Here is a 25,488-nt window from a genome sequence, read left to right as displayed (position 1 = left end):
AAAACATTTTGAAGAAGAAACAATTAAGAATAATTCCTCAGTCAACACATATAGTGTGTCTCAATAAAACAACCTGCCTTAGCTACATATTCCTGCCTGGGACGCTGCTGTCCAAAAGTGTTTTAGTACGGAGACGTGTGTAGATTTCTTAGAATATTTTTAGTGGTGAAAGAGGACATGTGGTGGTTATGACTTGTGACAGTGGTTTAACGCAGGAGGTAAACATAGTAAGCCACAATGCTGTCTTAGCACAACCAAATAGAGCACTCCACAACTGTCTTATTTGGTCATTTAGTTGGAACATTTGTTGAATAATAATAATAAATGTAAGAAGAGTGTGGTATTTCTAATAGCTTTATTTCTAAAACAGATGTTTATTTGTATTGATTTGTAACACTGAGGATATAATTTCCCTGTATGTGTTGAATATTCTTGTGAAGCTGATTTTGATTTCAGTTCAGTTGTGGCCCTCTCAAAGCCATGCAAGTAGCAAGCCTCTCCAGCCTAACCAGTCAGTGCTACAGTCCATCACTTTCTCAGGATAAAAATAAAATGGGGGGAAAATTCCCCTAAAAAGAAAATGAAAAATGATGGGTCACTTGATGTGTCCCATTTTATTTCTTGCCATCGCTGTCATTTTTGCTGATGCTAAAGGAGTCCTGCCCTGCTGACTAGTACAGAGTTTATACTGAAACACCCTGTGGGGTCTAAAGAAGACAGACAACGCTTTTAAAGGCTTAAGTGATAATGTTCTTCTACTTGGATTCTCTCAGTTGCAGGTCTGCTGATCTGGCTCCAAATTGTAAGAACAGCCATTTTTACCATGGTTGGGCAATATGACAAATGTTTCCTATTGACCACCATCACCACCCTCAGCTGTTCAGCAGGGGTGTATGTGACCACTTTAGTTTCACGTTCCCCACTGCATGTTGCGTCTGCATTATACAACTGGATAGTAAAGTCTTTAAAGAGAACATATACCCACTCTGTTGAAAAGCAACAGTGTAACGCTGCAGGTGATTTGTTTACTGCTGTGTGAGATATTGTGCAGACACACGGTATTAGTGAATGAAGGATTGTATTGCTGGCTCCTTTGCAACAACTGATAGCACAAATTGTGCACCAATTGCACCAAATTTGATTCTTTAATGCCCTTGAACTGGCATTTAAATTTGCCAAAATGTCAGCCAATTCAGATGTATTTGTCCTATCCCTACTATTTACAAATAATACTCAAACAGATCAGCTGTGGTGTATGAAATTACTGTCAATGAATCCTCCCATCCACTCCAAACAGCTTGGTTTTCTTGTCCTGATCACAACACAATGTATGTAACCTGGTCATGATTTCTGGAAAGAGACACTGCTGTTGAGGTTTGGCTAATGTGAAGGTATGGTTAAAGTAAGGCAATTGAAACGTTATGGTTTAGGAAAAGGTTGAGGTTTCGGTAACAAAAAAAAAAAAAGGTCAGTGACAGAGCACAAACTCTGGCTTCTGCATGAAGGTCGAATTTTTGACACACAAACCCACCAACCCAAGCTCAGTCCACTCCCTTACTTTCTGCCTCACTACATAAAAGGCACCACACTGTCTGTATTGGCACTAAACAATGGCATTGGACAGAAATAGTGATGTATAGGATTGTTCAATATGGGCGTAATTCCTAGGAATTCTGGGCTGAAAACACATACACACAGATCACTAGTAGCGAGTTTGTCTACCTCTGACAGGTGTGGGAAGAGTGTAACTTGTTGCCAATCTCCTTGGACATGTGATTGGATGACATGGGTGTGGTTCAGCTGTTATTTGATATAGTGACAGTGTTGCTTGTCACCAGCTTGACTGACTGACACTGACAAAATGAGAATGCTTGCACATTTTGGCTGGTGTCAATATTAAAAGACAAACTGGTTTGTTTCTTATTGAGAGATCATCAATTATTAATGAGTAACAGAAAAAAGACAGGGAAGCTTCATGGCTATTCTATAGATTCTTGGGTTTCAGGCCAAAAATAAACTTGAATAATTTTATCTACTTATCTGTTTGAAATCCCCATTACTTTTCTGTAATGCAATCCCTGTGTGTGTGTGTGCATGTGTGAATATTCTATTATTACCATAAAGCATATCCCTTCCAGGCTAAAATGGATAATTTGCATATGTGGAAGAATCCCCAGTGACCTAGGTGAAATACCTAGCTAATCTGTGATACAAAATACCTTTAGAGAAACATTAACTGGCTTTTAACAAATTGGATATTGGGAATCGAGCTACTGTATATGGAATTTAAATTTGATCACTTTGGCAACTCTGAATATCCTACTGCTAGTATTTCATGACAGCTGTCACAAAAGACATACAAAGGATCTATACATCTTTTTTATAATAGAGGAAATGAAGGACTAATAGTCTTCCTCTACAGGAAATCATTGGACTAATTTTGCATTTCTTTTCATTTACAGGATTTCATGGACACAAAGCTACCTTGAGTAAGAATACAGCAACTTTTTATTAGATTAAACTTAAATATTTTAGGATTTCTGGTGTTAAAAACTCACTTTTTGGCCCCTACTCTAACTTGGAATGAAGACTCCGCGTCTATTGAGGTTTCAGTGAATTTTATGACAGAATGTAAAAGCAATTCACTGAGAGCAGGTCATTGACATAAGTCCAGAGAATTATTAGTGCTTTTAGCATCATAGAGTATTATTGAAAGAATCCCATTTAGACTTCTCAGAAATGTAATCTTTATGTATAAACTGACCCATTTTATGAACAAAGATTTTTGAAATTCCCACATTTTTGACTGTATGCCCCCAAATATTAAACCATGAATGGACACAAGAGAAAGTCACTGTGATACGAGAGCCTTGTTGATGGTACATTCTGTCTCTCTGTCCCAGGAAAAAGGCACATTTCAGTCTCTGTGTTAGTCTTCAGTCAAGACCATAATTTGGCCAATTCTAATTCATGGTCAAATTGTAAAAAAAAAAAAAAAAAAAAATAATCAACAGTTTTTCACTGTGTGCTATTTTCACTATGTGCTCTACAATTTGTTTTGATATTCACTGTACTGGCATAAATCAAACTGAATATTGTAAATTTTATCTCCTTTATATTGCTGCAAGTCCATGTTTAGCCTATTATAGCAATGTTTACCTTGCTCTGTGTGTGTGCTGCTATTATCCTTAAATCACGTGGAACTCATGTGTTAATGTAAATGTCTGCATATTTTAGTAAGTAAAAGTGTTCATGCATTAATTACTTTAATTTAAATTTAATTAATTATTTACTATACTTCATTTGAGATTATGAGCATCATATCATTCCAGCACTACAGGTTATGATTATATTAGTTTATACAAATAAACATTGTCAGCTCCTCCAGCTGCAACGCTGGTGGGCCATATTGCCCACAGAATGATGGTCATGCATATGCCTGTGCAAAACCAAGGATTGTTATGACCCTGGGTCATATTTGTTTTTATGTTGATTTGACAGATCTCTCCCCCTCTCCTTTTTCTTACAGTAGAGTGAGTTCATGTGTGTGTAAGGGTGATGAGCAAAAGATGATGCCCCATGATTGGTCCGTTTTAAAGAGTTGCTGCCTCCAGATTGGATTAGTTATTCCATTTATACCCTAGTTGACAACAACCTGCTCCCCCTCTGCCACTTCCAATAATTTAAGCCAGGATTTAGTTGTGTGTATTGCATCTAGAGTGTCTGTAATTAGAGTAGCAGTTTTATGACTCTGAACAGGAAAATTTGCATAGACTTGTGTTAGTAATTTTGACTGAGTTGTGTTAGTTTCTGAAAAGTAGTTTGTCGTAAATATTCCACTGTAAATATGGAGCACTAGTAGTAGCAGTATGGTAGTGGTGGAGTGAGAAGCCCTTTTTTGTTGTTGGTGTGAATACTGGAAGCATTTACAACCTGTTATTCTCAATCTTTATTTAGTGTGCCTGATGTGCTCTACTTCTAATCCACCAGATTTATTAGTGTGAATGCTGATCCAGCAGCATTCACACAATTGTTCTTGTAATCTTTGTTATTATTCTTGCCTTTTTCTACCTTTTAAAGACTTCATTTAAACTTTAAACGGGTTACAAGACTTTGAACTATTAAACTTGTATTCAGCTTTTTGAAATCTTGTACAGTTTTTGAAAAGCTCCTCTCCTGTGGAATCAGGTCCCAGTTTGGGTTCGGGAGGCAGACACCATCTCCACATTTAAGAGTAGGCTTAAGACTTTCCTCTTTGATAAAGCTTATAGTTAGGGCTGGCTTGGGTGAGTCCTGAACCATCCCTTAATTATGCTGCTATAGGCCTAGACTGCCGGGAGACTTCCCATGATGCACCTCTTTCTTGTTTCCTCCTCTCCCTCTCCATCTGTATGCATTTTTATCCCATTACTGCATGTTACTAACTCGACATCTTCTCTCTCCCGTAGTTTTGTGCTTTCTCGTTTCTCTCCTCTCTCCTTCTGTTGCTTTCAGCAGCTACCTCCAGAGCTGCAGAGACTGGATCTGTAGTTGTGGCCCACCTGCTGCCCCCGTGTTCCTGCTCGACAACTGCTACTACAGTTGTTGTTGTTATTTGCTTTGTTACTATTATTGTCATTCTTATAGATTCTCTCTCTCTCCCTCTCTTTCAAAATCTAACACGGCAGCGGCGGCCCACCACTGAGTCTGGTTCTGCTCAAGGTTTCTGCCTGTTAAAAGGAAGTTTTTTCTTGACACTGTCACTGTTGCCAAGTGCTTGCTCATGGTGGGATTTGTTGGGTCTCTGTAAATAATATTATGAAGAGTATGGTCTAGACCTGCTCTATAGGAAAAGTGCAATGAGATAACTTCTGTTGTGAATTGGCGCTACATAAATAAATTGAACAGTTTTGGTTTTATGCTTTTTTCAGTCCTTTTCTGAGTTCATAATGGGTGTGTATTGTGTTGTTTAGAGTGTGTCACATGACCCGTGATGACACCCACTGATCTCTTTCTGCTGTTCTGCTTTTTCAAAATTTTCTGACATCAACCCTTGTAACTTCCACAACTTTCACTTCTCATGCACAGTTTCTACATCGAAACGTAGACAAACTTGTCCTGGTTCAGATCATGTAACTATTTAAGCTATAGGACTTTAATTTATGAATTTTCTGCAACAAAGCACAAAGAGAACCCTTCAACTGTCTCATTAACTCTAATTATAGATATGCTCTGTAACTCTTGAGCAAGAGTGGCTTGAACAAGGGTGGGATTTCAAAATAAGTAATCCATTTCAGATTTCTGCATTTTCAGCATACTTCTTCCATATGTTTTTCGGTTGACTACTACTTCTGCATATTTTATGCTACAGAAACCATTCAAATGTTGCTCTTTAAGGACATTTATGCATCTACTCAACTTTTTTCTACCTTTTACCCATTTAAAAATGTATTCAACTTCCAATTCTGACAATTCATTTCACATTTCTACATTTTCAGCAATGCTTTGCAATTCTTCTTCTGTATGTTTTTCAGGCGACTACTACTTCTGCATACTTTGAGCTACAGAAACAATTAAAATGTTGAAATGTTATGGTCTTAAAGGACAATTATGCTTCTCTTCAACTTTTTCAACTCCAAATTCTAGCAGTTTTACATTTCAGCTTCCAGGTTTTTGAGCAGTGCAGTGCAATACATTTGAGCTTTCAGATTTTTCAGGCAAATTCATTTTAGATTTCTACATTTTCAGCAATGCTTTGTGATTTGTTTCAGCTGTCAGCATTCACACGCATTTTCAGTGGGAAATGCATTTTTACTAGTTTTTAAATTTAACCTTCATCCTCCGTATGGATTTCCGTCCAGCTACTCGTCTTGCACCATTGCCAACACTTGCAAAAAATAAATCAAAATGTGTGGATTAATCGGGAATGGTGTGCTATAACTGTTCTTAGCAATTTGCCTTACAGTTTTTGTGAAAATCGCAAAAAACTGCAATAAATTGCCACATACACAATAATGGGAATCGTCGTGAACAGAGCTCAAACATAGCCCTTTTTGGGGCCATATCACTTCACCAAACTTTAACAAAGGAAAATGATTAACAATAATTGGATGTTCTATGGGCTGTAGAACATGTACTTATTGTTCAGTACTCATTAATAGGGACATTTTCAATAAATCTGGTCATGTTATATAACATTTGAAAGGAGAGAGTCTCTAGATTTGATCATAACAGGCCGTTCTAGGATCACAGCTGTGCAGCAAGAGCTAACATAGTTTTTGACTTTGCAAGTTTCTGAAGAAGACATTGTTTGTGTCCGGTTTACCGTTTGAAACGCTTCACAATGGATTACTCTCTCTGTGATATTTAGACTCTTTGGAACGAATCAAGCCCTCCACCATGATTCTGCCATCCGTACTGGCTAAACAGCGTGTCAGTGAAGCAAACCAGTGCTTCATTGGCTGTTGGTAAAACACGCTAGTCAATTGTGCGTCTTCGTCATACACATTGAGCCAATAGCAGACAATCAGTATTCTGACTGACAAGTCTTTCAGCCAATGAAATTCTGATTCTAATGATGTATAGCATGTTAGGTTTCAGTGAGAGGGCCTGTTTCACTGTGTCAGCATAAACAGGTAAGAGTTTTCAATTGTGCACAGCTTTAGCATGTTACGGACGAAATATAGCACTTTTACGCTGGCAAAAATGCCTAAAGCAAAACAAATATGCAGTATACCGTGGAAGAAGTCTTGGAACTTATTACCAGAGAAAGTGATGTGTCTGAGGACATACCTGACTTGATCACTTGATGCTGTGCTATATCGGTGAGTATCTAAATACATTTTCAAAAATGTATTATATTATTATTCTATGTGTTTTATGAATAAGGAGAAGACTTGATTTTCCATACTAAAAGTGGCATGTGAATTTGTGGGATATGTTTGTTATAAGTTATAAAGCTGATTATACATATAGCATAGCTTGGTACTTACCTTCATTACACCAATTTATATAATTCAATAATATGATTTATATAGTACTATAAACTATTTTTTCTGCCAGCCATTGTATTCCTTTGTATTGTTGTTATGTTATGAATACACACCTAATCCACTTCTCCTCCTTTTGCTCTGGTATATGGCACCAGAACTGAGACCAAGCAACATTGCCTTGAGCATGGTAAGCTACCATTCCGTAATGTTACTACAAGTGACTTCATCCATCCACTCACCTCACGAGTATGGACTCCATCTCGCCATCCCCATCGGATGATGATTATTCGGACAAAATCAGGAAGATCAAAGTTTCCATCAACCCTCGGCATGCCAGCAAACCCAGCAAGAGAGGCCGAAAACGTCTCTGTGCCTTCACTCACTTAAATCCCTAAAGATGAAGGAATTCAGACAATAAAACAAACTTTTCAATGATCACCCTCGAATTCCAACTCCCTGGACTGTCCAAGTCGTGCCAAACTCCATCTTCGGCTCAACCATCTCGCCAACTGGAAGGGATCACCTTCTTCTATGAAACAACTGACTCACCCACACGACATCCATTCGTACACTGACGGCCCTCCTTCTGTCGGTTTTGAGGGTTTCTACTATGGAATATGATGCATAGCAGAAAGACCCCCGGAGCTTGCAAGAGAATGTCAGGTCGCTTCCTATGCTCTCTTCGAAATCTACCCCATAATAGCCGCAGCTATTCCATTGGGCCATGAATGGTCTCGAGTTTGAATGCAGCCCGCAGCCCTTTGCTGCATGTCATCCCCCTCTCTCTCAAGTCAATCTTCAATCTTGTCTCAAGTAACTTGAGGACTTGGAGGTCCATCATGCCCGGGTGCTATGGCGAATTCCCCACCAAAGCTTCCCCACAATGCTGCAGCAAACCAAAGAAGTACAAGCGAGCTTCAAGCTTCGCACACAAATCATTTTTCTTTTTGTTAATAAATCGTTTAAATGCATCTTGTTGATGGTGTGGTCCTTGCTAGTGAAATCAGTTTACATTTTATGCTTTTTTAAGACCGTTTCAGATTTTATAATGGGTGTGTATGGGATGGAATGTTTGGAGTGGGTGACATCATCTTTAATGATGATTCTGAATCGATTCACAACTTCCAAAAACGATTCCAAAAACGATTTTTAAAAACAATTTTTTCCGTCTAAGTATAGTTTCAATTTTCTCCTCGCTGCTGGCAATGTTGACTTGCCGCACGCTCTTTCCGGCTTCCATAAAACCACTTATGCTGGTCACTGCCTAAGTTACATTCTTATTTGTTGCAAGAAATAAATATGCAAGACGCTTCATCTGCAATACATCATTATTCTATCATAATGATGGTTAAAAAGTGGGACATGTCAAGAATAACGACACCCTACTACACCCTACACCCTACTAATGAAATAGGATGGTTAATAACTGCACAACTCTATAATTTCTATGATATAATATGAAACTAAAAATATTTCTGCTCTAATCGGCTCTCAGACAGGAGCTCATAAAGATTTGTTCGCGACCAACACATCACTAAAAGGCAATTCTGCTCTCATCCTTTGAGGTAGGTAACATTAACTATTTGTCTCTCCCTACTGCTAACTCTTTAACAGTAAAACACACTGGTAAAGTGGTTTAAAATGACATTAAATTGGCTTGATAACTGATATGGAGTTTACACATTATAGGAAATACAATCTCTATGTAGCATTACTATTCCTATTGTGTTAGCTAACATTAGCAATGATACTAATGGCTGCATAGTCGCTAATGCTGACTTTAGCTATGTTAACTGACAACATTTTTTGATCACTAAATAAGAAATGTTGTCTTGTTCACTCTCTGACTCAGTTACATCATTGTAAAGCTGGAAAATGTAAAAAGCAAACTGTTGTTAACAGCAACCTGCTAGATACAGCTTATCCTCATAATAAGAATATGTTTTAAAGGCCTGATTCCATTGCTCCAATGCTTGTGTCTGTCTTATTTTTTCACTAGCAGTTTTAGCTGTTAGCCAGCATTAAGCCAGGTAAGGTAAATATAACGGTCTTTCTGCTATACATATTAATTATATACCTAGCATTCTTTGCAACTGACATTTGTAAGTTGATAGCTGTATTCTATCAAGATTTTTGGTTATGTGTGAACATTTACTTATGTGGTGTGTGTGTGTGTGTGTGTGTGTGTGTGTGTGTGTGTGTTTTCACTCTTAGACAAAGAGAAGATCCAGAAGCTTGGTGAGTAAAGGAAAATCTGAACTGAAACTGACAACAGAGTACATCACTTGACTGTGGATAACTGTTTAGCTCCCTTAAAGTTACATGCCGTAGCCTACAAGGCAACCTTGCAGTTCATAAGTTTTAAAGGATAGTTTTTTTCACAAGTCCCTTGTGTTCATACTGGCCAAGGAGATCCCTTCCTAATTAGATTTCAGTGTAAGTGAGGTGGGACAAAAGCAGCCCTCATTCTCTGCAAATAATGAATCCCAAAGTTTAGTCAAAGCTAATATGAGTGTTCAGTAGTCTGAGTTAGACAAATCAAGTGGGCACTTTCCAAAGTTATTTTAAGTCATAAATCATTTTAGTATGAAATTCCATCTTTCCAGGTGACCTAGGGTTTAAAGCACCTGCCATGACTCTTATAGATATGTATTTGCCTCATATTTTAAAGTAGATATTGATTATGTTTATTTTGTTATTTTGTTTATTTTGTTTTCCGTATGATCTTCAGATCCAATCGAATTTCAGAAAAAACAAATTGTAAACAGGAAGTGATATGTTACTTGTAAACTCTCTCATTAGCTGCAGTTACACATTAAATATTTTTTCAACCTGATTGAAATCATTCTGATTAGAGATTCCAACTCAACTGTTTACATGGATGTTAAATAATCAGAAATCAGAATCAGAAATACTTTATTGACCCCCGAGATGAAACTCTTTCGTTACAGCTGCAATCACGTCAATGCACACTTGAGAATAAAGGGAATAGAAGTACTAAGCAAATCAAAATATAATACGCTATAATACAAGAACAAAGTAGATATAAGTATAAAGCTAAAATAAGTGTAAGTACCAAAGTGGATTTAGAGATTGATAAGTATGTACGGTATAATACAATGTAATAATATAAGTAATAGGTAATAGTGCAATAATGTGTACTGCCAAGTTAAGTGTAGCTTATTAAGGTGATTATGAGATGGTGGATATTGCACAGCAGTAATAGAATTATGAATAAATATCATTAAATAGGGAATTTTAAACTGAAAAGAGTATATTGCACAGGAGTATTAAACAAAGACTATTGCACAAGTATTTCAAGTATTGCAGTGTTAATGATCCAATGTCCAGTTTGGTGACTTAGGGTCATATAGACTAATACTTAGAGGGAGGAGTTCAAATTTGGGGGGAGTCTTTCACTGAAGGTACTCCTTTGTTTGACCAGCACATCATAGAGTGAGTGGAAGATATTGTCCAAGATGGCATGTAGTTTGGTCAGCATCCTCCTCTATGACACCACCGACAGAGTCCAGCTCCACCCCCACAATGTCACTAGCCTTAAGGATCAGTTTGTTGAGCCTGTTAGTGTCTGCTACCCTCAACCTGCTGCCCCAGCATGCAACAGCATACAGGATAGCACTGGCCACCACAAACTCATTAAACATCCTCAGCATTGTCCGGCAGATGTTGAAGGACCTCAGCCTCCTCAGAAAATAGAGGCGGCTCTGGCCCGTCTTGTAAAGCGCTTGAGTGTTCTTAGCCCAGTCCAGTTTACTGTCCATGTGTACTCCCAGGTACTTGTATTCCTCTACAATATCCACACTGATCCCCTGGATGGAAATGGGGGTCACTGGTGCCTTGGCCCTTTGTAAGTCTACAACCAGCTCCTTAGACTTTGTTGCATTGAGCTGCAGATGGTTCTGCTCACACTATGAGACAAAATTCCCCACCACAGCCTTGTACTTAGTCTCATCACCACCGCTGATACATCCCACCACAGCAGAGTCGTCAGAAAACTTCTGAAGGTGGCAGGACTATGTGTGGTAGCTGAAGTCTGTGGTGTAGATGGTGAAGAAGAAGGGAGAGAGGACAGCCCCTGAGGGGCCCCCGTGTTGCTGGCCATGCTGTCATGCTGAGAGTAGGACTCTCCCATGAAGATGGAGGAGGGCGGAGCAGTGGACTCAGAGGAGTCTGAGGGCAGACAGCAGCTGAGGTAGAGGGGGGATGAACAGGAGCCGGTTTGTTGAATCTGTTAAAGAACAGATTAAGTTTGTTGGCCCTGTCCAAGCTGCCTTCAACTCCTCTGCTGCCACTTGGTCTGAAGCCAGTGATGCTCTTCATGCCGCTCTAGACTTCTCTCATGCTGTTTTGCTGGAGTTTCCATTCCAGCAGAGAGTGTACTCCTGTACTTCTCCTTGGCCTCCCTGATCTATACCTTCAGGTCAGCCTGGATTGCCCTCACCTCCTCCCTATTACCATTGGTAAAGGCAGTCCTCTTGGCATTCAGGATGTCTTTGATGTCCTTTGTTACCCACGGTTTGTTATTTGGATATCAATGGACTACCTTAGTTGGGACATTGCAGTCCACACAGAAGTTAATGTAGCCAGTAATGCACTCAGTAAGCCCGTCAATGTCCTCTCTATGAGACTCACAGAGTGCATCCCAGTTTGTCACCTCAAAACATCCCTGAAGTTCTCATAGACCTCCTCTGACCATCTCTTCACTGTCCTTGTGGCACATCGCAGGGTTTGAGATGAACCCGGTTGTGGTCTGACCTACCAGGGGGGAATGCTGTATGCATCCTTAACGTTAGCTTACAGTAGGTCCAGTGTCCTCTCCTCTCTAGTAGGACAACTCACAACTGGGTGAAATTAGTCAGTGTTGTTGAATCACTGACATGGTTGAAGTCACCCGAGATTAATATGAGTGCACTCGGGTGTTGAGTCTGGAGTTGTGCTATGGCGTTGCACGTCACAACAATGGTATGTGATAATTCACGTGGCAAATAATATGGCCAGAGTCCCACAGCTAACTGTTCAATGTCCAGATACTCTGCTTGATAGTAATGTGACCAGGGTTATACCATCTGTTGTTGACAAGCACAGCAAGCCCGCCGCCTTTCTGCTTACTGCTCCCAGTGTGATCCCTGTCGGCCTGAACAGTCTGAAAGCCGTCGATTGAAACTTTATGGTCTGGGATATCCTGGTGTAGCCATGTCTCTGAGAAGCACATCAAACTGCACTCACGGAACTCTGTCTGACTCCGGGCTAATGCTGTTAGCTCGTCCATTTCATTTGCCAGTGATCTCAAGTTGTGTAACCCAACTTTTATTTTTGTAGGACATGAAATGAGCAAGTTATTAATTCAGGGAGTAAACCTCTTGTTTACCAGGTGACTCCATTGCCAGCTACTGACCAACAGACAGAAGTGTCTGCAACCATTGCCATGTTGAATCTGTACAATATTGTAACTATTATACTGTTTTATGTGGAATTTGCATTGTGCTACTGTGTTCTCTCTCTCTCTCTCTCTCTCTCTCTCTCTCTCTGTTTCTGCCTCTTAAAAGGAAGTTTTTCCTTGCCACTGTCGGCAAGTGCATGCTCATGATGGGAATTGTTGGATCTCTGTAAATAATATTATAAAGAGTACGGTCTAGACCTGCTCTATAGGAAAAGTGCAATGAGATAACTTCTGTTATTAATTGGTGCTAAATCAAATTTAATTGAATTGAATGTAAAGCTAACTGTATTGCTTATATTTACTGATATTTTGCACGTAAAAACTTAAATTAAATTCACTAGAGTCAGAAAAACATGAAGTGCTGTATTAAAAGTTTCAAACAAAAGAATAGAGTTTTCAGCATGAAAGCCTTCCTCCACACCCAAAACTCCTCCTCCTTTGGCAAGCTGACAGAACCAGATTCACTGACATATCAGCTCCAGGCTAGTCCTCACGTTTGAGCTCAACGGTTGTGAAATTTATTTCTTTAAGTTTTCTTTTCCTCGCCTACAATCTTTTCACAATTTAACCCTTTTCCCAGAAAGTTTTTTTAATGCCTCAGTATTAAACTGAAGAGTTATTTCTTTTGAATATTATATTTTTGTAATGTTACCACCAAGCCTTGCGATTGTTACAACACTATTTCTTTTTTTTTAAGTTACTCGAGCCTAGCTGAAGAAGTTAGTGTAGCCAGAAATATTTTATTCACAACATGACAGACTCGAGAGAAGCTGCCTCGAGTCGCTGGATGCCAGGCAACTTTGAAAGCAAAGCCTTTCTGAAAGAAGCCTAGACAATGTTAGAACTTAAGAAGCTGAATCCTGCATCTCCCAGAGAACTGACACTGCCAGCAGCGTCTTGGCCTGTGACCTTTGCCATCAGCCCTGAAACGAGCTCATCATCTTAATGATAAACTGCTTTCACAGAGTCACCTGGGAGTGACCAGTTGGGCTCCTAAATCATGGAGTCTCAGTCACCGGCAGACACGCCGGCACCTTCTGCTGCACAGCGGATTCAACCCTGCACACCACCTGGGAAAGCCACCGGAAATGCTCATCTTTGCCAGCACTTCAAAACAGTAGGCTAAACCATGGTTTTGCTGTGATAAAGAGTTGATGTTGAATAAGATAAATTAATTCCCCTTTAGATAAGTTACCTGCCCTAGTGTTACCGTAGCGTCTCATCGCTTTGTCAAATCACATACCTCACCTCAATATTGCCAAAATCAGGTTTATTTCATCACTTAATATCTCTATTTCATTCATTGTTTTTGTTTATTTTCTTTATCATATACCTTATTAATCCTTCATTTATTCAGTTAGTAGGCATTTAGCTATAAATAAATATCCCCATTTAATCAGTAAGCAGTTGTCTGTGTGTTTTCTTTGAAGCAGAAGACAAGGTCAATCTTTCGAAAATAATTCAATCCTTCTTAAGAGATTGATCAATTGGAGTTTTTATTTTTTCGGTCTTGTTTACCGGGTGGTGCCTCAACGAGCGTATTAAAGTTTAATTATTTGATTAAAGTAGTTGATTCTCCTAAAATTTCTAGTTGGGTGTGAATGCTGAAAGCACAAATGTTCTTCTACAAAACAAATCTTTATTATTATTATTATTATCGTTCCACCCACTTTTCTGCAACTTAACTACTTCCACATTTTTCAACATAGAAACTTAATTCAAACACATCAAAATGTAGGAAAACAGGGAGATTTCTAACCTGCTCTCATTCCCACATTTTTGACACTACACACACAAATCTCATACAGCCTCTTCAGCTTGTTCTCCTCTCTCTTACAGTATTTTTACTTAGGTGATGAGAGTTACGGTCGTTGAGCTAAAGGCAGTACTTTGAGAGGTGCACCTCAGCTAAAATGTCTATGAAATGAACTCTCTAAGTCGGGAGTCACACACAGCAGATACCATCACCATGGCAACCTTGGATCTCAGAGGAGACACAGCTGGTTCAGATGACCTAACTAGTACAGTTTCACACACACAAACATATGCATACGCACACACACAAACAGCACTCAAACATCCTCTCACTTTTTCAAGTCTCATCTGCTCATTGATACTATCAGATAGAAACTCCATATAAATCTTAAATTGTTCCACATATTTTAATGTAGTATAAGGCTTAGTAAAGTTTTAAATCTTATTCATACTAATTCAACCCTTTCCCATGTTTAAGTATGCATAGTCTTTCATCTACTGTAAACTTAAGTCAGCAATGCAGTTTAGCTCCTAACTTATATTTTGCATCCTTCAGCCCATACCCACTTTCTCAACTATTCATTCCTTCCTACACTTTTTCATGCATTTTCAACTCTAATTTATTCATACTTCCTGTGAACAACTCCATTCAAACCTCATAATGTTCCACATTATTGGTGCTAATCAACTTTTAAAGCCAGCAATTCGTTTTTATAAACAGACCAGAATGTTCCACATCTTTCATACATTATTGGTAATGTTCAACTTTTAAAGCTAGCAATTCAGTTTAGCGTCGTAACTTAAAATATTCCACATCTTTCATCCCTTATCAGTATTATTCAACATTTAAAGCCAGAAAGCCAGTTTAACGTCAGCCTTTCAACATCCAGCATTCACACCCATAATTTCTTCAGAAATTGCTTCTCTAGCTATTATTATTTGTCCGCCGCTTGTTTTACAACTTAACTACTTATACATTTTTCAATGAAGAAACTTCATTCTAACATCAAAATATTCAGCTCAATTAGGAATTGTGAGCGACTTTTCATATTAATACCTTTCATACTTTCAGAAATTAATGTTTTCCGGGAAATTTTCCTCATTCAAATGAATGGACGGAATGTTCAAAATTGTCACATTTTCACATTTTTTCAAGCATTTTCAAGTCTTATCTACTCATTCATGCTTTCAGCTAGAAATGTTCCATATCAGCCATATCATTCTGGATATTATTCAACTTTCAAATTCCATTAAAACGTTTTAAAATATTCAATTATATTTAAAGTTTCATTACAGTGGAAGTCAATTAGAAAAACTTTCAAACCCACCTCCTCCTTAAACCTCCTCCCACTCATTCGTACATTCACGTAGAAACTCCATTGAAGCTTTAAAACTTTCATCAGACGTGATTTCTTAGATGAATTTGAAAAACTTTTCTTTCATACTTTTCAAACAATCGCAGTTCAAGTTTCATGGAATGTTCAGCCCTTCTCAGATTTTTCCATAAGTGTGGGATGGAATGTTCAGAGTCAGAGAGGAGGACATACCAGTCAAGAGTGGAAAGAAGCTTTAAAATCTTCTTAAAAAATTCCCACAATTTTCACTCTTCATACATAATTTCTTCAAAACATAGGGGAAATTGTGGTCTTTCATACGATGTAACTATGGAAGCAAACGGACATACACATTTGGCACTGTGAGCCTACAAGTGACGAAAGTGCCAAGCAACTGCCGCATAGACACTTTTTCAAGCATTTTTCAACTCATATCTACTCATTCATACCTTCAGCTAGAAACACCATTCAGACCTCTAAATATTTCACATCTTTCATACATTCTTGGTATTATTCAACTTTTAAATCCTACTCATAATTATTAGATCCTTTCCCCACTTTTCCAACTCTTCATTCTCTTTCAGCTGCTTCTTCATACAAAATAAAGCCAGCAATGTAGTTTAGTATCAGCTTTTCAATATCCAGCATTCACACAGCCTTCTCCTGTTTTTGGGTTTAGGAGTTTAGGTTTTAGGTTATTTAAATGTTTTGTTTTTTTTGGTTTGGTATTAGTGACCTTTTGCTTGTTGTTTTAGGCAATGCTTATCTCTGAGGTTTATAATAAACTTCCAGTGTTCTGCATCAACACTATTAAGATCATTACTTGACATTTAAGTGATCTCTATTTATGGAATCTTTTAGTTAATCAAGGTTATTTTGCCATAACTAAAGGGGTAAACACTTCAGAGGCAAAGAGAAACAATTAAGAAAATCTGATGGTTTTGGGAAGGATTTGAAATAGTCATTGCATTTAACTGTTGAATCACATTTGGCTTGGAAAATGTGTCTTTCCCATGCAAGTAGTACATCAACCACTGAAGTGTGTACTGCTTAAAAGCTTACAAAGACTAGAAAGTAAGGATAGTAAGACTTGCATTACTCGAGAATGCCATAAAAGCAAATTTTATTGGAGCAAAATAGTGCAGAATTTGAACAATATATAATTATATATGTGTTGTGAAAACATATCTGAAATAGTCAACATAAGCAACATGAAAATGGTAGATAGTTATTCACTAGGCTCCTCAGTGGAGCCACAGAAAGAAAAATAAATTGGGAGTGCGATGGAGAGAGGCAGCAACTGGAAGTGACAGGTTAAACTGAAAAAACAGACTAGACTAGGGAAAGGAAGATAGATAAAGCCTGGAAGATTCTCGTTTAGTCTGGCAAGACTTAAAACATATAGGAAGGCCCTCCGTAATGCCAGAGCAGCTTACTACTCATTAATAGAAGAAAATAAAAACTGGCTGTAGCCAGGCTAACAGAGAGTCATAGCTCAATTGAACCATGTATTCCTATAGCCCTCAGTAGTAACGACTTCATGAGTTTCTTTATTAATAAAATTTTAGCTTTTAGATAAATAATTCATCACGTTCTGCCATTAACCGGTACCGATTTATCTTCAAACACAGGAACCTTAGAAACAACTGTAAAACCTGATATATAATTTGACTGCTTTGCTCCTATCAACCTTCTTCAACTTTTGAGACGATTAATTCATCTAAGCCATCAACCTCTCTCTTAGACCCCATTACAACTAGGCTGCTTAAAGACGTTTTACCCTTAGTTAGAACTTTGTTACTGGATATGATCAATCTGTCTTTATTAACAGGCTATGAACCTTCCCTTTTTCTCTAAGATCCTTGAGAAAGCAGTCGCCAATCAGTGGTGTGACTTTATACATAACAATAGTTTATTTGAGGATTTTCAGTCAGGATTTAGAGTGCATCCTAGCACAGAGACAGCACTGGTGAAAATTACAAATGACCTTTTAACTGCATCAGACAATGGACTTGTCTCTGTACTTGTCTTGTTAGATCTTAGTGCTGCGTTCGACACCACTGACCACCACATCCTATTACAGAGACTGGAACATGTAATTGGCATTACAGGAACCGCACTAAGCTGGTTTAAATCCTATCTATCAGATCGATCTCAGTTTGTACGTGTTAACGGTGAGTCCTCCATGCATGCCAAAGTTAGTCACAGTGTTCCACAAGGTTCTGTGCTTGGACCGATTCTATTCACCTTATATATGCTACCTCTAGGCAATATTATTAGGAAACATTCCATAAACTTTCATTGTTATGCGGATGATACCCAATTATATCTATCGATCAAGCCAGATGAAACTAACCAGTTAGCTAAACTTCAAGCATGCCTTAAGGACATAAAAACCTGGATGACCTACAATTTTCTGATGTTAAATTCTGACAAAACTGAAGTTATTGTACTTGGCCCCAAACACCTCCGAGACACATTATCTAAAGATATAGTTACTGTAGATGGCATTGCCCTGGTCTCCAACAGCACCGTAAGGAACCTCGGAGTTATCTTTGATCAGGATTTATCCTCATGAAACAACTCCCACATGAAACAAACTTCAAGGATTGCCTTCTTTCACCTACGCAACATTGTAAAAATTAGGCTTATCCTGTCTCAAAATTATGCCGAAAAACTAGCGCATGCATTTGTTACTTCTAGGTTGGACTATTGCAATTCCTTATTATCAGGCTGTCCGAATAAGTCCCTTATTCTGTACTGACAAGAACTAGGAAAAGAGATCATATTTCTCCTATATTAACTTCTCTGCACTGGCTCCCTGTAAAATCCAGAATATAATTTAAAATCCTTCTCCTCACCTACAAAGCTCTTAATGGTCAGGCACCATCATATCTTAAAGAGCCCATAATACCTTTTTTCTCGACTAGAACACTGCGCTCCCAGAATGCAGGGTTACTTGTGGCTCCTAGAGTCTCCAAAAGTAGAATGGGAGCTAGAGCCTTCAGTTATCAAGCTCCTCTCCTCTGGAATCAGATCCCAGTTTGGGTTGAGAGGCAGATACCATCTCCACATTTAAGAGTAGGCTTAAGACTTTCCTCTTTGATAAAGCTTATAATTAGGGCTGGCTTGGGTGAGCCCTGAACCATCCCTTAGTTATGCTGCTCAAGGCCTAGACTGCCGGGAGACTTCCCATGATGCACCTCTTTCCTCTCTCCCTCTCCATCTGTATGCATTTGTATCCCATTACTGCATGTTACTAACTTGATATCTTCTCTCTCCCGTAGTTCTGTGCTTTCTCGTTTCTCTCCTCTTCTGTCGATTTCAGCAGGTATTTCTACCTGCAGAGACTGGATCTGTGGTTGTGGGCCACTTGCTGCCCCTGTGTTCCTGCTTGACAACTGCTATTACAGTTGTTGTTATTGGCTCTGTTACTATTATTGTCATTATTATTCCTATAGCTATTAATATATATAGTTATTCCTATTATTATTAATTATTATAATATTATTATTATATTAATGTTACCACTACCATTACATTATTACTATACTAAAAATTCTAGGTGGTATTTGCATTGTGCCCCCTCCCCCCAAAACCTCTCTCTCTTTTTCTCTCTCTCTATCTCAAAACCTAACACGGCATCACCACCACCATTGAGTCTGATTCTGTCCAAGGTTTCTGCCTCTTAAAGGAAGTTTTTCTTGCCACTGTCGCCAAATGCTTGCTCATGGTGGGATATGTTGGGTCTCTGTAAGTAATATTATAAAGAGTACGGTCTAGACCTGCTCTATAGGAAAAGTGCAATGAGATAACTTCTGTTATGAATTGGTGCTATATAAATAAAATTGTAGCATACAGAGCATACAGACATTTAGACACATGCTCTTTTGAGCTTTGTTTTTTATTTTAATGAGCTCACAGTATAAAAACATTGTTTATTGTCTAAAATGGTGAGAGGCCATGGTGAGAGATGGAAGGTGACCCTTATCCATTTATCTGCTAGAGACTCAAAGTCATTTGGAGCCTGGAGGGTGGGAATTTCAGGCCTTGCCAACTCCAATCTAATTTAGTTGGTAAAACTAGAAGTGGCAAGTGCCACTCTGACACATGTACACATGTAGAGAAATGATTCATGACACTGGGACCAAGCCAAACCATATAAATGTACTATACAGTGACAAAAATGCATGTCCAAGATTGGAACTGCACACAAAGTGTGCACACCTTCAGTTGCAGCTGCTGACACCAGAATTAAATGGAGAAAACTCTAAATTCAGCTGGGAGAATTAATCTTTCATTATATAATTACTTAGTCTATATACCTAAATGAGTAGCTCAATAGTTTCACCTCGTCATATCCAGCATATCACCTATTTTCCTTCCTGCAGCTGTGCAAATGATTCTGAGGCACAAATCACTTATGTGCTAGTTCCTGATTTTAGTTATTAGTTATTTTTGTTTTTGGATTATTATTAATGTTTTCATTTGTCTATTGTATTATTTATTAGAAATAAACTATTTTTATGCCGCCTGACCTGCTTTAAACAAGATGTCGGCAGGGGCGACTGCCTACTGTATGAGGAATTTGTAATAAAATTAGAAATTACATTTATATACTACTAATTTGCACAAATTTGTACTCATTTGGAGATGTAATGCTCCCCAGTTTACATTTTCTATTAACATAATGAGGAAATTGGAGAGAAAAATGTTGATACTGAACATATTAGCAAACTGTCCACAGACAACATATTGTATTTGTTTTACTCCAAAATATCCACTCTTGAAATACAATATCCACTTGTAACAGCAATTTTTTATGGTTATGTTATGTCATTCACAGTACTTGGTTAACACTAGAACTGCCAATGGGTATTTTTCCAATTGTATGTAACTTTGTTTCAATAAAATATTAAAAAAGTTCTTTAGTCTTTGACTTTTCCTTAAAGTGTTTTATGTAGCACCCCCTATTGTTAAAAATTGTCAAGATAAAGCCAGATTTGAAAAATTGGCATTTGCACCAGCCGGTAAAACTTACTCATGTAAATTCACTTTCATTAGCCAATATAGAAAGGCTATATAAATTGGTAACTTTGGTTACATGATCATCAAAACTAATGCTGCAGTGGATAGCCTATTTAATTTTTTCAAACCGCCTGCAGTCCTACCCTATGGCTTGAAATTATTGTGATAGCTATAAAACATAGACCAATAGGCCTAATATTATCAAATGTAGCCTATAAATATCTATTAGTCTAAAGTAGTTTTTGCCTCTGACACAGGTGTGTTTTGCGGTCCCTTCAAGAGAGGTGTGTTGCTCCCTCTTTATGTGTTTTTTGACCTGCGGAGACTATATACAGTAGTTTCCGACGGCAGTGTGGCCTATTGTTTAGCAAAAGTGATCATTATACATTTTTTCATTGGGTAAAACTGAGAAACAAACAAGCAGGAAGAACCACCTTAGATTATTATTATATCATCATCATCATCATCATGATTATGTAGTCTTATTAAAACACTGCAATAGTCAATTGTTTCTTCTAAATTATATGTTGCATTTAAATCAGACTATGTTTAGAATATAACTAAAACATCTACAACAGCAATGAGTGGATGGCACCAAAAGAGACCCCACGTGTGGACGTGCTCTTCACAGATGCAGAAGAGCGCAGGAGAATGACCTGCTCAGTGAAGGCGCAGTGCAAACAGAATTAAACATTCTGTAAATGCCTAAAGTGCTGGGATGCTGTTTGTAGGAAATGCACAGACAAGGTGCTGAATGTTGGCGCAAAGTGTTTGAGCAACGTGTAATATAAATAATCACAAAATCAGTACATTCTAATAGCGGGTGAATTTTACCTGTTGGCGGTTTTAGGTATACAGCGATCCCTGGCAGTTCCAGTGTTAAAGCCAGAATGAGTAGGATTTGTCGGTTGCGGTTTGTAAACACAACATTTAAAGTTGTCCCTGTACACTACTAGCTATTATTTTTGGAACATTACATTTGTTGTAATAGAAAAGACGATACTTTAGCAAGCTAACTATGCTAACCGCAGACACTAATTGTCCAACAGGAAACAGGCCAACTCTTCATCCCCATCCTCTCCTTCAGTGCTCAGCGGGTGAAAGCCAACACCAGATTCACTCTCGTTTTGAGAGTGAATGGAGTTTTCTGACCTGAAACAGTACGATCTGACCAAAAAGACATCAAATCTATCATGGAGGAATTTAAGGAGATGACCTCCATTAATGAGAGATTGTGTTTATCCATTGAATGATGAGCCTCATCATTTCCCCAAGTGCGACAAAAAGATTGCCACCAGGGAACACCAGTTGTAGTCATATCGTACAGATCCCTGGTTAAGTGGGACTATCACTTGCAATGTTCTGGTAGGCTAGATTCCGCAACTACCGTGACGTGATCCGCTCTGTCCATCCCGAGAGAAGGCAAGAACGATTCCTATTTTGGCATTGACTGGCGATCTGAATCCTAAATACGGAAGGATCATTGTGTAGCCTATCAGTTGGCCTATCCCAAATCATTCTCCAGCAACCGTTTTCTCTATATTCCCAATCAAACTCTTCTTCTTCATTCAGTCACTGCTGACAGTGGGCATATTAGATCACAGGTAATTCCCATATTCATTGCATTCTGCTAATCGCTTCATACTCATTGAATTCTGCTTTGCTCTTATTCACGGTTCTGCTATTGCTCTATTCATTACTGCTAATTACTACACATCATTGCATTCTGCTATTTGCTAATAGAAGCAAGAAGGCTGTCTGTGCTGGTGCTGAGAGGCAACAGAAGTAGTTTGTCAGCTACTTCAAGGCTTTTTCTTGCAGCAAAAAAAAAGGCAGTCAAGGAAGAAAGAAAGACAGGATTTGGCAGAGGAACTCAAACAATTCACCAGAGGAAAATCTACCTGATGAGGGTGTGGAAGGCATCTTGGGACTGAAATATTTAATAGACATCAAAGAATTCTGCATGGAAACTTCCGGGAACTTCGGAGCGTTGAAGAAGGAAATAAACAAATTAAGAGAAGGCATCTGAGAATATGAGAATAAGAATGGATGCAGCAGAATTAAGAATTGCGGAAAATGAGGACCGTGAAATTGATATGACCAAAGTGCTTATCCACAGTCTGTGCCTACAGAAACAACTGGAAGCAAAATATCAGTATCTCAAAAGCCGTGCCCGAAGGAAGAATCTAAGAATTTATTTAGTAACTGAAAAATGTGAGGGAAATAACATAGTTGAGTTTGTGGAAAACCTAATACTAGAGAAACTGGATGTTAACTGTGAAATTCACATTGATAGCGCACACCGGGCAACTGGGCTACACACTGGGCAAAACGAACATCCCAGGTAAAAGTCTGCTTCCAAAACTACAACATGAGGCAAAGGGTGCTATAAGCCGCCTGGGTAAAGAGAGACATTCAGGTGAATGACAGCAGGATATATTTTGATGAAGACTTCACTACTCAAGTGTTTAAGGAGCGTGCAAAATACAGACAAGTAAGAAAACAACTTCAGGAAAGAAAGATCAAGTCACGAATACATTTTCCTGCAAGATTGAAATTATTTGTGAAGGATGGAAAAATCAAGGTGTTTGACAACCCCCAAGCCGCGGCAGAAGGTCTAAGTGAGTCTTTTCAAGATTTGACAACAGGGAGCATAAAATATATGATTTTGACTATGATGTCGATCCATAGAGTCATGTGTTTAATCATATCAATGACACGTATATATTATACTGATGACCAATTTAATAAAAATGTTGAACTGGATAACACATTTTTGTTAATACATTTCAACTGTAGAAGTCTTTATGCAAAAGATCAATGAATATTTGAAGACATTTAAAAGTAAATTCAAATTGATAGCCTTATCTGAGACATAGTTAAATCAAGAGAAAGGTATTGATTTCCATATTGAGGGTTATGAGTTACATTATATCAATGGAACCAACAAGAGGGAGGGAGTGTGGCCCTGAATGTGGACTTGAAATGTAAACCAATTGAATAATGATAACTGTAATTGATGATTTAATGGGATGCATAACTATGGAAAGTGAAACAGAAAGGACAGGGCTATACCCATTGACCACCAAAGCCCAGTAGAATAGCCTTGATGTGTGCAACATTAATTGACAATATTTTTAGAAATGTCATGCCGTTTATTTGCAATATATGATTGTCAAATAAAGAGAAAGAAGGAGGATATTTTAATAGATATGTAAGGTTAAGAACTGATTAAGCAATAAACAAGTTCATGAATGACCTCTTAAAAGAAGAGTGGAATGGAGTTTATGTAGTTGAGGTAAATGCTGCATATGAGATATTTCTAAACAGCTACCTATAACTGTATGATAAACACCAAAAACACCATGTAAACATAAATGTAATTATAATATAAAGCCTTGGATAACAAAGGGCTTGCAAAGTGCAGGCAAAAAGAAAAACAAACTTTATAGAGACTTCATACAATTTAGAACAGAGCTGAAAAGCAATACAAGGTTTATCAAAATAAATAATTTATTATTATTATTATTATTATTATTATTATTATTATGCGATAAGCCAAGAAAGAATATTATAATAACATGTTAAAAGAAAATAAAAATGATATAAAGGTACTTGTAATAGGAAATATGTGACCACAGGTCTGCCCATTCATATCATTAATAACAATAATGTTTTAAAAAAGACATGAATGAAGTGGTAAATTAATGTAATTCCTCTTTTGTAAATATTGGGCCTAATCTTGCAAATTATATTAAAAAACACAAGGATTGGCAATTAGAGGGTGGCTGGAATGGGGGAAGTAAAGTGTTGCAGTCTATGTTTCATGCAGGTATTTTTCCAGACAGAATGAAAATAAAGGTTATTCCACTTTTTATGGGATAGATTTAATGGGAGATAAACACAGCTTTATTAACTACAGACCAGTGTCATTGCTTTCACAATTTCCCAGAGTGCTTGAAAAACTGTTTGTACAAAAGTTTGATTATTTTATTGAAAACAAATTGTTGAGTGCGAGTCAGTGTGGCTTTCGGACTAATAGATCTACAGCTTTAGCATTAATCGGAATAATGAAAGAAGTTACAACAACAATACAAAGTAAGAAATACACAATAGAGGTATATAATGATTTAAAAAAATCGTCATACTATAGATCATACCATTTTCATTTCTAAATTACATAAATATGGTGTGAGAGGAGTAGTTCTAAACTGGTTGAGCAACCATTTAGATAACAGACAACAATTCATACAGTTTGCTGGTAATACATCTGTGTGTATGAAGATTGAATGTGCCACAAGGCTCAGTTTTGGGGCCTAAACATTTTATTTTGTAAATCAATGATATAAGTGAAGTGTCAAAGATATTGCAGTTTGTGTTGTTTGCAGATGACACAATTTTTTAAGTTCAGGAGATGAACTAAAAGCTTTAGGAGAAAGCATTGTAAATGAAATGGTTAAACTTAAAAGATGGTTTGATGAAAATAAGTTTAAGAACAAAACTAAGTTTATATTTTTGCTAATCAAAAAAGGATGAAAAGTTTTGGAGCTTATATTGGAGCTTATATTGAAAGAGTGTTTGATTTTAGATTTTTGGATGTGGTAATGGATGACAAAATGACATGGAAAACCCATATCACATGTAAAAACAGGAATATAAGAACGTACATGAGCACACGTACATGAGCAACATAAAGCCATTTTTTATATTACAGAAAAGAGCTGTAAGAATTATTCATGAAGTAGATTCAAGAGAAAATACCAACAGATGACAAACTTAAAGATTTAGTTGAATTACAGACATTATTAGTATTACCAGAAAATTTACAAAAGTTGTTTTTAGTTCAGAGGATGAGGACCATAGAAGGAAATGTCATTTTAAGCATCAGTATGCATGTACTAATTTGAAGCAGATGTGTACTTCAGTGGTTGGTGTCAAA

General features: G+C 37.7%; 1 protein-coding gene across 10 annotated transcripts in view; it reads right to left on the bottom strand.

The window, feature by feature from the left end:
• The window catches only part of LOC122870684 (teneurin-3), a 422,149-nt gene that overhangs the window by 333,274 nt on the left and 63,387 nt on the right, over positions 1-25,488 (bottom strand). The window lies entirely within an intron of this gene.

Source organism: Siniperca chuatsi, linkage group LG3 (assembly GCF_020085105.1).
Source record: "Siniperca chuatsi isolate FFG_IHB_CAS linkage group LG3, ASM2008510v1, whole genome shotgun sequence".
Lineage (NCBI taxonomy): Eukaryota > Metazoa > Chordata > Actinopteri > Centrarchiformes > Sinipercidae > Siniperca > Siniperca chuatsi.
This window is presented reverse-complemented; position numbering and strand designations above follow the sequence as displayed.